The following is a 12606-nucleotide window of genomic DNA, read 5'->3' as shown; positions in this document are numbered from 1 at the left end:
ACTCTAGCAAATTTTAAAGAACAATCCTCGAGTGTTGCGCATACTTCTCACTACTTCTCGACTATAACAGAATGTCAGAAATGAACACAATAATAAAAGAGTCTTGATATGGTATGAACACACGATTCACTAAGTCTATAAATGTGGTTGTGATATTAGGTAGCCCAAAAAACATCACCAAGAACTCATAATGACCATAACAAGTTTAGAAGGTTGTCTTCAGCATATCCACTACCTTAATCGTCAACTGATGATAACCGAACTCAAATCTATCTTTGAAAACATAGCTATGCCTTGAATCTTGTCAAAGAAATCATTAATGTGAGGCATAGGATAATGGTTCTTCATGATCACCATGTTTAGATGCCTATAATGAGTACACAGTTGCATCGAACCATCCTTCTTCTTTACAATAAAAATAAAAGCTCCCCAAGAGGACAAACTTGGTCAAATGAAACCCTTACTTAGAAGATTTTGAAGTAGAGAGTTTAGCTTATTAACTTTAGCAGGACCCATATGGCAATTTGCAATAGAAATAGGTTGGGTGCCAGGCTCAAGGTTAATTTCAAACTCAATCTTATGTTTAGAGGGAATACCAGGTAGGTCGATAGGAAACACATTAGGAAACTCATACACAATAGGAACAAAGTCAAGCAACAGACTTTCTACTCGAGTATCACATACATAAACTAAATACAACTCACAAACCCTTGATATAAACCTTCTATCACAAATATAAAAAATAATCCCCGTTGTCTCACGGCTAATCTCTTTTAACCATATGACTAGGGGTACGTCAGGCACAACTAAGGTTATAGTCTTAACAAGAAAATCCATGACCGAATGATAGTAAAATAACCTGTACATGCCCAAAATCCAGCATATCAAGAATATTAAGATCCCATAAGTATCAATATCACTAAATCTCATAATAGATGTTTTGAATACTTGATCCACTACTAAAGTATCCCCTTTGGGAGTAGATAAGCCTAATGGAACAGATAGTAAAGCACTAGTCAAGTCCAACCATGGTGTACAATAAGCAAATATGTAAAAGTGGATCTGATATTAAATAAAGAAAGAAACAAAATACAGCCCACCAAGAATGTTTTTGTCACAAAAGCATCCAAAGTCTCAGCCTCAGGCCTAGTAGGTACTACATAAAATTGATCATCCCCACTGCTTAGTTGGGAATCTAATAGACTTACTATCTACCCTACTTGAGAACTACATCAAGCAAACTGGTAACCACCCCTACGACCTTAAAAACCCCCTCTTCTTATGGCATAAACTACCTTAATAGAAGTAGCACCCTGGGATGACACAACCATCACCCACGGCTATGGTAATCTCTAGAGAAATGACGAGGAAGCCCAAAAGTAAAACTAAAATTACGAGCATAATGAGAACTTATAAATCTAACTAAACCAAAGTAACTACCACACATAGTATGAGCTACAGATAAACCTCTAAATGACTTATTACTACCCTTACTAGGGCAACTGCTAAAACTAACATGACCTCTATAAGTGGTATAAAGAGATTCCTGGACCTGTCGACTAGTCTGAATCTGAGCTAAAAAGATGGATGTAGAGAACGCCCAACAAAAAAAGTACCACTTTGAATTAGGAACTACTATAGCTCCTATAAAATCTTCCATGATACTTAGGCCTCTTATCACAACCCTTACGATGCTTGTCCATAATAACTCTAGCACGATCAGAAGGATTAGTAAAATACCTACTAACAACAACTAAACTCTAAGTAGCCATCCAAATAGAATGTCTTAATCCTCTCATGAAGCAATAATAGAAAGAACAATTGAATTTCTAGATGGTGGGAACTTGTGGTATGGCAATACTCCTAAAAATTCTAAGTTAGTTAGTGTTCAAGTTTTTTCATAATGACTATTGAGGTGATCAAAATATAAGAGTTGTATCTCAGAAGAAAATATTTGTAGTGAGTTCTACACTTTAAAGTGTAGTCTTTTAGGTTGAATTTATTATTTATACATATTGATATATCTTGAGCTCCAGAGTAAAGTTGTTGTAGTTTAGTTTAGAGTTTATTAAAGGGGCCTGCAGACTTAAAATGACGTCTTAAAGCTAAAGGGGAGATAATACAACAAGTAACCATGTCAGGCTCTTGGATACTACTAGTTATGCCGGTTTTGTTGTAAAATAATAGTAAGGGAGGATGATGACCAAACTATTCTTATCTTACTACAAAAGCTTTTACTTCAGTCATCATGATATAAACTCATGCCTTACATGTCAGTTCCATGACCATAGCTCATATTAATGCACTTTTCATAGAATCATGTATGCTTTTAGTTTCTAGTATGGGGAGTTCTAGTTCACTAAGCGTTACGAATCATATTCCATGAATTTGTGAACTCCAAAATTAGGTCATGCAACTCATGATACATGTACTCTTTCTTTACAGTATGTTCAGTTCTAGGTACTCATTTTACACTTTTAATGATTAGAGAAATTCATATTATGTCATGTATATCCCGAGTTTTGATCTCTATAATGAATCTATGTCATGGATACTCTATTCTTCAGGCCACTGTTAAGTGTCCCAGTTATGCATAATATTCTTTCATGCTTCAGGTCCTTATGTTCTAACCTTTCAGTGAACTTCTCTTAGGTCAAGATAGTGATAATGAACAATTGCTTAGATAGGAGAGACTAAATATTTCTTATTGATGAAAAATTATTGTACTCTTGTTTTATCTAAGGTTGTCAGTGTGAATTCAGATTAAGGTAAAGTTTTTGATATATGTCATGGATATTTGAAATTTTATGTGTGTTTCATGGGGAAGTGTATGGGAGCTGTTGATGATATAGGTTAGACGATATGAGGAAGATGCTTGTATGGGTGTTTGTTTAGAAGTGGATATGTGGTTATGATGATAGGCTTTAATTTCATGTTTATATATATATGGATCAATGCATTGCATATCTGTTAATGTCTAGTAAGGGTTTATTGTAGGTGATGAAGTAGTAATAAGAATTATTCATCAGATGAGAAGTTGTGAAAACACAGGGTATACTGAATTCATGATTTAGACTAGTATAACAGTGTTATGTGTACATTTTGTAGATTTGAGTAGGCTTTAACATAGTGAGAGAATTCAGTTGAACTCATACTTTAGTAGATAGATTTATTAGTGATCATGTGAATATTTTAAGTATCCTCAAGCGAAGTTCAGTTTTAAAGTTAAATTTATAGTTGAGTATAAAATTTCAATATAATTTAGTTCGTATAGCCAGTGATCTAGTCTAGCAGTCAGACAAATAATTTCCTATGGTTTTCTTTCCTTCCATCATGTTATACTATCCGGAATCTCATGAATATAGCTATTCCCAGAGGTAATTTATTTGCATCCATGTAAATTATAAATAAAGTTTAGTCCATGCATTATCTTCCAGATTCAGATACTCAGTCATGATTCAGTTCATAAGTGTCTCATGCATTATCTTAGTCATTTCTTAGTATTTCCGCCAAGTTAGTATCATTTAGGGGATGAACTATCCCAAGGGTGAGATGTTTTAATACCCTGAGTTTTCATGTTCTAAACCTCTAAACTTTTCTTCATGAAAGAAGATCAAGCCCAAGGCAAGTGTTGCTCATAAGTTGACTCTCTCATTTTAATCTCATCCTTATAACCATTCTCATGTCATTGCATGTATACAAGGAAACAATTCACTTTATGATATCTAGTTTATGTATTATGTTTCAGACTGAGTTATGCAATCATGTTTCCTATCATTCATGTTCAATAGGCGATCTCAGTTGTCTTATTTCAGTACTCTCAGTCTAACCAGTCTTATTTGAGGATAAATTTTCCTAGGGGGTGATATTGTAATACCCTATACTATTCTTAGCTTGATTTTGCTCTTAGTAGCATGCCTAAGGGGCTGAAGTCTTGAAATTTTTATGAAGTGTTGGGGACTTAGTCATTTTAAAGATCCTTAAACTTTGAGGATTTTTATTTAACCTTCCCAACCTTGAGACGTTAGATTTTGAGTTATTCATATTCAAGGATGTAAAAAGCATGTCTCGGAGAAGTGTCAAATTTTTTTAAGGAGGATTGGGTCAGATCACGAATAAAAAAAGACATCGCGATACCGCCGCGTTGCAGTGCTATTCCTATTTGCACATATACCTCATAGTGGTGAGGGTGTTGTGCCCAGTTCTTGATCTATAATTTGAATACATGTGTCATGATCTTTATCCTAGTGTGTGAATTTATTATGAGTTTGAAAATGTTCATAAGAATCACGTTGAACAAAGTTTTGTTAAAAGTGTTTAATTTGTCCAAAGTTTGGTGTTCGATACTACAAGGGTAAACATTGAACATGTATAACTTTTGACATATATGGAATTTTTCAGCTCAAGACCCACCAAGATGTGGAAAATTTAGTTAGCTTCCGAACGATCCCTAGTTTTGCCTTAATTTGATACCCGAGCAAAAGGTTATGATCATTTTTGTTAGATTTTGTAAGCCACTGAGATAAGACCGTATCGCAGTGACCCTTTAAGCTGCGATTCAGTGGCGAAATTAGGTCATTATTTTAGGGGCATATTTTAGGCCATTATTTTCCCCTCAACCTAACTGTTCATAACACGATTTGGGGCATCTTTTATGTCATTGTTGTCCTTCTTCTCCAACTTTTCTCTAAAAAAACCCTCCTCTTCCACAAGAACAAATTCAATTCCTTACTCATAAAGGAATCAGGAATTCAAGTTCCTAAATTTAAGAACCTTCAATAAAGCATCAAGATTGATATTCCTCTTTCAAGTTTAAGGTTTAAGGCATGTGTGATGTTCATCCATGCACCCGTTCCACCCATGTAGTCCAAGAATTCTATTTTTATATCAAATTATGAGTTTTTACATGATTATGATGAATTTTCTCTATGATGTTATTATTGATTTTGATTACAAGTTATGTTTCAAATGTTTTTAGATGGGATGATCCCTTTACATGTTTGAATAATGAATTTCCATGTTAAATCCCAAATTCCTGGATTTAGTATTGTAACTAAGGTTTCAATCATATGATTTACCCATTCCTATTCTTAAATTCATGACTATCATGTGTTTGATGAAATGTCTAAATGTTTGGTTTTGAACAATAATCCTTCTTTATGGTTTATAAATTTTCGTATGTCCATATTGTAATTTTTATTCATTGTGGGTGGGTTGCAAACACTCAATACCTACTTTTTAAAATAATTTTAGTATGTTCAAAATGAATTTAGATATACTATTTGCATTATCATTTAGTTAGTTATTTGTGATTGGTTGTTTTCTTAGTTAAGCTTAGTTCATTCCAATAATCAGTGTCATTTATTTAGAAGTAGGATTTAGCATCGAGCAAACCCTAGGATGGGGGTTCACCTACCCGTAGAGGGCATGACCTTTAGTTGCAGTCCATTTATTCCAGAGCTACGGAGCCAACATAGGTTAGGAACATCAACCTGTTAGTTGAGGGTTGAGGAAGTGTTTACATACCAGTTGAGGGTGACACATATTCAATTAGGGCACCTGCAAAATAAGGGTGACTCATTAGTCCTTTAGGACACTAGTTTAATTGACCCATACAACTATTATTAGTACCCATGGAACACTCTGACACCCTTCTAAATAGGGTTACAAGTTGAACCCCACTTAGCTCATATTAGGGCATTTCAATTAGACAATACCCCTCACAGTCTCAGTATAGTATTCAGTGTATTATCATTTTAGTTTCTCTTGACTAATGGTATAGACTTTCAAATTCTAAGTGTATTATAGTTGTCATCCATTTATGTTCAGTTGTCTCATGTTATTCAATTAGTCTCTATCTCATACACCTAGTATCCCACAGTATCAATCGAGTTATTCAGACCAAGTACAGTTCAGTCTTTCATGATTAGTATTTAGTTATCAGCAAAACAATATACATATACCATCTAATCAGTATGCATATACCAGTTATTTACTATTCAGACATCCGTTACTCAATATTCAACTATTAGCCATTTAGTTAATCAGATCACCTTAGTATATGTTTGTTTGGTTTTATATGTTTATGCATTTATGCTCGGTATATTAGTTTTTTTAGATCCTTAAGTTATATCAATTTGTACCATAGTTTCAGACCCAATATTCAGACGTTATCATCAGTACCGCTTCTATAGCATATTCAAACTTATAAAAGAATCGCTTATAAAATTTATGTTTCTACTACCTCCAAGCTTACTAAATTATTTTCAACTCATGAGTTATAAATTCTCTATGATTTACACTTTTCACGTATAGTAATGTTCCAAAAGCATAATTTTAGCAAATAACATATATCTTTAGTTTTATAGAATATTTGAAATATTTCAATGATGTAGTGCATGTCTCCATATACTCAATAAATTATAACATACTAACCACATATATGCATTTGTGGCTACATCCTTCACAATACAGGTACCATATGTATCTCTTATACTAGGTTAAGACAGTTTGTAGCTTTTAGCTAGCAAGTGATAAGTTCACTTATTTTGAGAACTCCAGACAGTTGTAGATCATGCGCTTTATTTTTAATTTTTCCATATGTATTAATTAGTGGTAGTTGGAGGCATGTCTCAACTATCTATAGTCAATATAGTAGAGGCTTCATAGATGTCAGTCATAGTTAGTCATGTAATTTTAGTTCTCTTTTCAATTTTATTAGATTCTAAATTATATTAGTATTATATTTTTTTCCCAGAATTTGTCTTGATTATATTTTCGCAATGTAGAACTAGCTATTTAATATATTATAAATTACTTGCTTAACTGTATACCAATTTATGGGTTAGTTTGGGATCACTCATGGTTCCAAGCACCGTGTTATGACTAAGGCTAGTCTCGGGTTATGACAAGGATATAGCCCATACGTGGTATAAGCAGTGGAAGGAGGATAGGTATGCTGAGGCAGGGCCTGTAGTGTGGGAGGAGTTTACTATAATCCTTTTAGACAGGTTCTTTCCTTTAGAGTTTAGAGAAGCTGTGGTGTTGAAGTTTATTAATTTGAAGCAGATTAATATTAGAGTGAAGGAGTATTGTCTTAAGTTTACTCAATTGGCAAGGTATTCTCCTTCGATGGTGTCTGACAATAGACTTTGAATGATCAAGTTTGTTTCTGGTGTAGCTAATTATGTGGTCAAAGATTGTAGGACTATTATGTTGATTAAGGATATGGATATATCTAGTCTTATAGTCGATGATCATGAGATTGAGGAGTAGAATCTTAAGGAGAAAGAGAGAGAGGGAATTAGAGGGCCAGAATCAATAGCTTTAATTTTTCTTATCCTAGGTTAAAGGGTGGTATACATTTTAGTTTTGTTAGATATCTTCAGCCGCATCTCCATCTTCAGCTAGTGCACCAGTGCCAAAGTTTAGGAATGACAGCTAGGATAGAGCACCAGGCTCTAAGTCTTTATGTAGCATTAATAGGGGTGTACTATTTTGCTCTGTGGTAAGTGTGGCAGAAATCATCATGATGTATGTAGAGCTAGTAGTGATGCGTTTTTTGGGTCTGGAAAGCCAGGCCATAGGATGAGAGAGTGTCCCGTAAGTATGTGGAAGGGTAGACTGATCACCAGTAGGGTCAGAGTAACTCTTCAGTCACGCCAATAGGTCATTCGACTCAGTAGGGCTCTACTTCCAGTGGAACCAGTGGACATTGCCAGAATAGGTTGTGTGCACTTCATTCCCAACAGGATCAGAAAAGTTCTCTTGAAGTGGTTACTAGTAAGTTACAGGTCTTTTATCTCCATATTTATGTTTTATTAGACCTTAGAGCCTCACTTTTCTTTGTTACCCTTATAATACTGTTAATTTCAGTGTCAGTCTTGAATTTTTGGCATAAGCCTTCTTATTTTCTACTCCAGTAGTTGTCTCTAATATAGCTAGGCAGGTATACAGGAATAGTTCGATCATAATATCCTAGAAAGTCACCTCAGTTGACCTTGTGGAGTTAGAGATAACTGATTTGATGTCACTCTAACCATGGAGTGGCTTCAATCGTGCTTTACTTTAGTTTATTATAGAAATAGAATCATTTAGTTTAAACTTCCTAATGAATTAGTCAGTGAATGGAGGGGTAGTACTTCAGTGCTTACGGGTCAGATTCTTTCATATCTGAAGGCAAGAAAAATAATTTCCTAGGGTTGTGTGTGCTATCTTGTTTGAGTCAAAGACTCTAGTTCTGACACTCCCAGTTTCGATTTAGTTTCAGTACTAAGGGAATTTTAAGATATTTTCCCTTAAGATCTTCCTGGAGTTCCCCCTATAAGGGATATTTACTACAGAATAGATCGCCTTTCATATGCCCAACCTATCTCTATTCCACCCTACAAAATGGCTCTAGCTAAGATCATTAAGTTAAATGAACATTTGAAAGATCTCATAGATAAATTATTCATCAGGCCCAGCGTTTCCCCATGGGGTTCACCATCCCCTTTAATGCATAAGAACAACATATCTCTAAGAATGTGTATCAATTAGCATTAGTTAAACAAAGTCACAATTAAGAATAAGTATCCACTCCCCAGGATTGATGACTTGTTCAACCAACTTTAGGGTGCCAACTATTTCTCTAAGATAGACCTCAGATCTAGCTATCATCAGCTTAGAGTCAGAGAATGTGACATTCAGAAAAGAGCTTTAAGAACTTGGTATGGTCACTCTGAATTTCTAGTTTTGTATTTTGAACTAACGAATGTTCCATAAGATTTTATGGACTTAATGAATAGAGTGTTCAAATACTACTTGTACATGTTCGTCATAGTCTTCTTTAATTTTATACTCGTCTACTGTCATAGTGAAAATGATCGAACAGGCCATCTTAAAATTATTTTTGCAAGCTTTTAGAGCCCATCAGTTATTTAAAAAATTTAGTAAGTGCGAGCATTGGATAAGATCAGTAGCTTTAATTGTCCATATTTTTTCTGGTGATGGAGTTAGAGTTGACCCTCAAAGACCAAAGTATTGAAAAATTAGGCCATACCCATCTCTCCTTCAGATATCAAGAGTTTCTTAGGTTTGGACAGATATCACAGGTGATTTGTTGAAGGATTTTAATCAATTGTGTCCCCCATGTCTCCATTGACTTAGAAGAAAGTCAAGTTTCAGTGGTCAGATTCCTCTGAAAAGAGTTTTAAGGAGTTGAAGACTCCACACACTTTTGGCCCAGTTTTGAGTTTTCCAGATGGTTGAGATGGGTTTATTGTTTATTGTGATGCTTCCAGAGTTATTCTTAGTTGTGTGTTGATAAAGAGAGGTAAGGTGATAGCCTATGACTCTAGGCAGCGTAAACCATATAAAAAGAATTATCATACCCATGATCTTGAGTAAGCAGCTGTTGTATTTGCCTTGAAAATTTGTAGGAAATATTTGTATGGGGTTCATGTTGATGTGTTCACGGATCACAAAAGTTTGAATTATGTGTTTTTGCAGAAAGATTTAAATATTCATCAGATAAGGTTGTTAGAGTTGCTGAAATATAATGATATGAGTGTGTCTTATCATCCGAGCAAGGCCAATGTAGTGTAAAATTCCCTTAGTAGAGTGTGTATGGGTAGTGTTGCTTATGTTGATAATAATAATAAAAACTTGGTTTAAGAGGTTTATCATCTTTCTAGATTAGGTGTTCAGTTGGTTGATTCAGTTGAAAGTAGTGTATGGGTTTAGAATAGTTTAGAATCTTTTTTGGTTGTTGAAGTGAAGGAGAAACAAGATAGGGATCATAGTTTAGTTAAGTTGAAGGAATAAGTCAGAGATCCGAGGGTCGAGGTTTTCTCCCAAGTGGGATATAGTGTTTTGCGATGTCACAGTAGGCTGTTTGTGCCATGTATTTACGATTTGAAAAAAGGATTTTTGAAGAACTGTATAGTGCACATTATTCTATTTACCCTGGAGCCACTAAGATGTACTGTATATTGCGAGAAATCTCTTGGTGAAGTGGTATGAAGAGGGATATTACAGAGTATGTAGCTAAGTATTCGAATTGTCAGCAGGCTAAGGTTGAACACCAGAGGCCTATTGGTATATTGTAAGAGTTAAGTATTCTGACATGGAAGTGGGAAGAGGTGAACATGAATTTTGTGATAGGTTTGACTGATATACATTGTCAACATGATTCTCTATGTGTTATTGATGACAGAATGACCAAATCAACCAATTTCTTACATGTTCATACAACTTATTCAGCTGAGGACTATGCCAAGCTCTATGTTAGAGAGTTAGTTAGGTTTAATGGAGTGTCATTGTCTATCATTTCAGATAAAGGCACTAAGTTTACCTCTCATATTTGGAAAGTTTTTTATAAGGTAATTGGTACCTATGTTAATCTTAGTACAACTTATCATCCTCAAATAGATAGTCAGGAGGAGAGGACCATTCAGACCCTGGAAGACACGTTGACAACATGTCTCATTGACTTTTAAGGAATTTAGGATAACCATTTTCCATTGATTGAGTTTTCCTAAAATATAAGTTATCACTCACGTATTCAAATGGCACTGTTTGAAGCTCTCTATGAGAGATGACACATATCTCATATTACTTGGTTTGAGGCAGGAGAGAATGCTTTAGTAGGGCCAGATTCGAAGTTTGATGCAATGGAGAAGATTCAGTTTATTAGGGAGAGAGTCAAGACATCCCTAAGTCATCAGAAATCCTATGCAGATATGAGAAGACGGGATCTTGAGTTTGACGTTAGGGATTTGGTGTATTTGAAAATCTCTCCCATGAAGGGAGTGAAAAAAATTGGCAAGAAGGGGAAACTCGGTCCCCGATATTTTGGCCTTTATAGAATTTTGAGTCATTTTGGGAAGCTAGCTTATGAGCATAAATTACCTGTAGATTTGGCATCAATGCATCCAGTGATCCATGTTTCCTTATTAAAGAAGTGTATGTTTGACCTAACCATTGTATCTCTTTTAGAAAGCACACATGTTCAGGATAGCCTTTATTATAATGAAATCCCAGTTGAGATCTTTCATCATCATATTGATAGACTAAGTAATAAAGAAGTTTCTTTGGTCAATGTTCTTTTGCAGAATCAATCTGATGAGGGAGCCACTTTCAAAGAAAAAGCAGATATGCGTACCAATTACCCTCATATTTTCTCTGCAAACTCAGACTCAGCTTAATGTAATAGTTTTCCTTAGATGGATTCTTTTCCATTCTCAGTTCCAGATATATAATCATTCTTATGTCTTTGCAGTCATTCACGAATTTAGTTCACTCATGTATCATGTTTCAGGCTCTGTAATATAATCATGTTTTTTGTTATGCATGTACAGTATGTGATCTCAGTTTCTTTAATATTCTTAGCTTAATTAGTCTCATTCAAGGAAAAATATTCCCAAGGGGGAGATATTGTAATACCCCAAACTTTTCTGATCTAAGTTCAACTCATAGTGTATGCATAAGAGGTGTAGGGAGCATATCTTTGGGACATAGTCTTATTTTTTGCCTCTTAACTTCAAGGGTTTTTATACTAGCCTTCCTGACCCTGAGACATAAGTTTTTAAGTTAATTCATGTTCAGAGGTGTAGGGAGCATATCTCGAGGAAGTTTTAGATTTTTTGAATGAGGATTGGGGCCTATTTGGATTTTTATTCCTGAACTTCACTATGATAGTGACGTGTCGTCGTAGCTATATCGGTAAGGCCTTCATCGTATCGCGGTGATTTGTCAATCAACGTTCTAGTTACGAATTTAAATATCTGAGGTGCGGTAGAGTCTTTCTCCCTCAATCCAAGTCGTCATAACCTGACTTATATCAGCAATTTGCATGTTATTTGCCTATTATTCTCCAATTTTCTATCTAAAAACCCTAACCCTCTCCCAAGAACATCTAATTCAATTACATTCACTTCAAAAAAATTAAGAATTCAAGTCTCCCAATCTAAGAAATTCATGAAAGCTTCCCAGATTGTGTTTCCCTTTCAAGCTTAAGGGTTTAAGGTATGTGTAATGTTCATCAATGGCTTTCTTTCACCATGGAGTCCAAGAATCCTTTTTTAATATTAAATAATGAGTTTTTCCAAATTTTAAATGAATTATCTCCATGAATTTATTGTTATTTTTATTTCAAGTTAAGATTTCAATTGATTTAAATTTGAATGGATTATAGTATGTTTTGGATGTTGAAGTTCCTATGTCATGTTCATGCAATTTAGTATAAACCCTCAATTTATGGTTTTGTCATGTAACCATGCTATCTCATCATGCTTAAAAACATCCCCATGTTAAATTTTTAATCTTCATGTGTTTGATAAAATACCAAAGAGAATGATTTTCTAGAATTATTTCCTATTATGGTTTTGAACCCTTTACATGACTTTATTGTTATTTTCATTCAGTGTTGGGGGTTGTGAATACAAGAAACTTAACAGCTTACATAGTTTTAGTATTTGCAGAACGATTTTAGATAAGCCATAAGAATTATCATTTAGTCAATTATTATGATCAGTTGTTTGTTTAGTCAAGATCTGTTCAGTCCAGTAATTAGTGTCTTTTAGTTGGGAGTAAAACTTAGCACCTAGTGAAAATTGGGATGGCATC

Source organism: Capsicum annuum, chromosome 12 (genome assembly GCF_002878395.1).
Source record: "Capsicum annuum cultivar UCD-10X-F1 chromosome 12, UCD10Xv1.1, whole genome shotgun sequence".
Taxonomy (NCBI): Eukaryota; Viridiplantae; Streptophyta; class Magnoliopsida; order Solanales; family Solanaceae; genus Capsicum; species Capsicum annuum.
Note: the sequence above shows the minus strand (reverse complement) of the source record.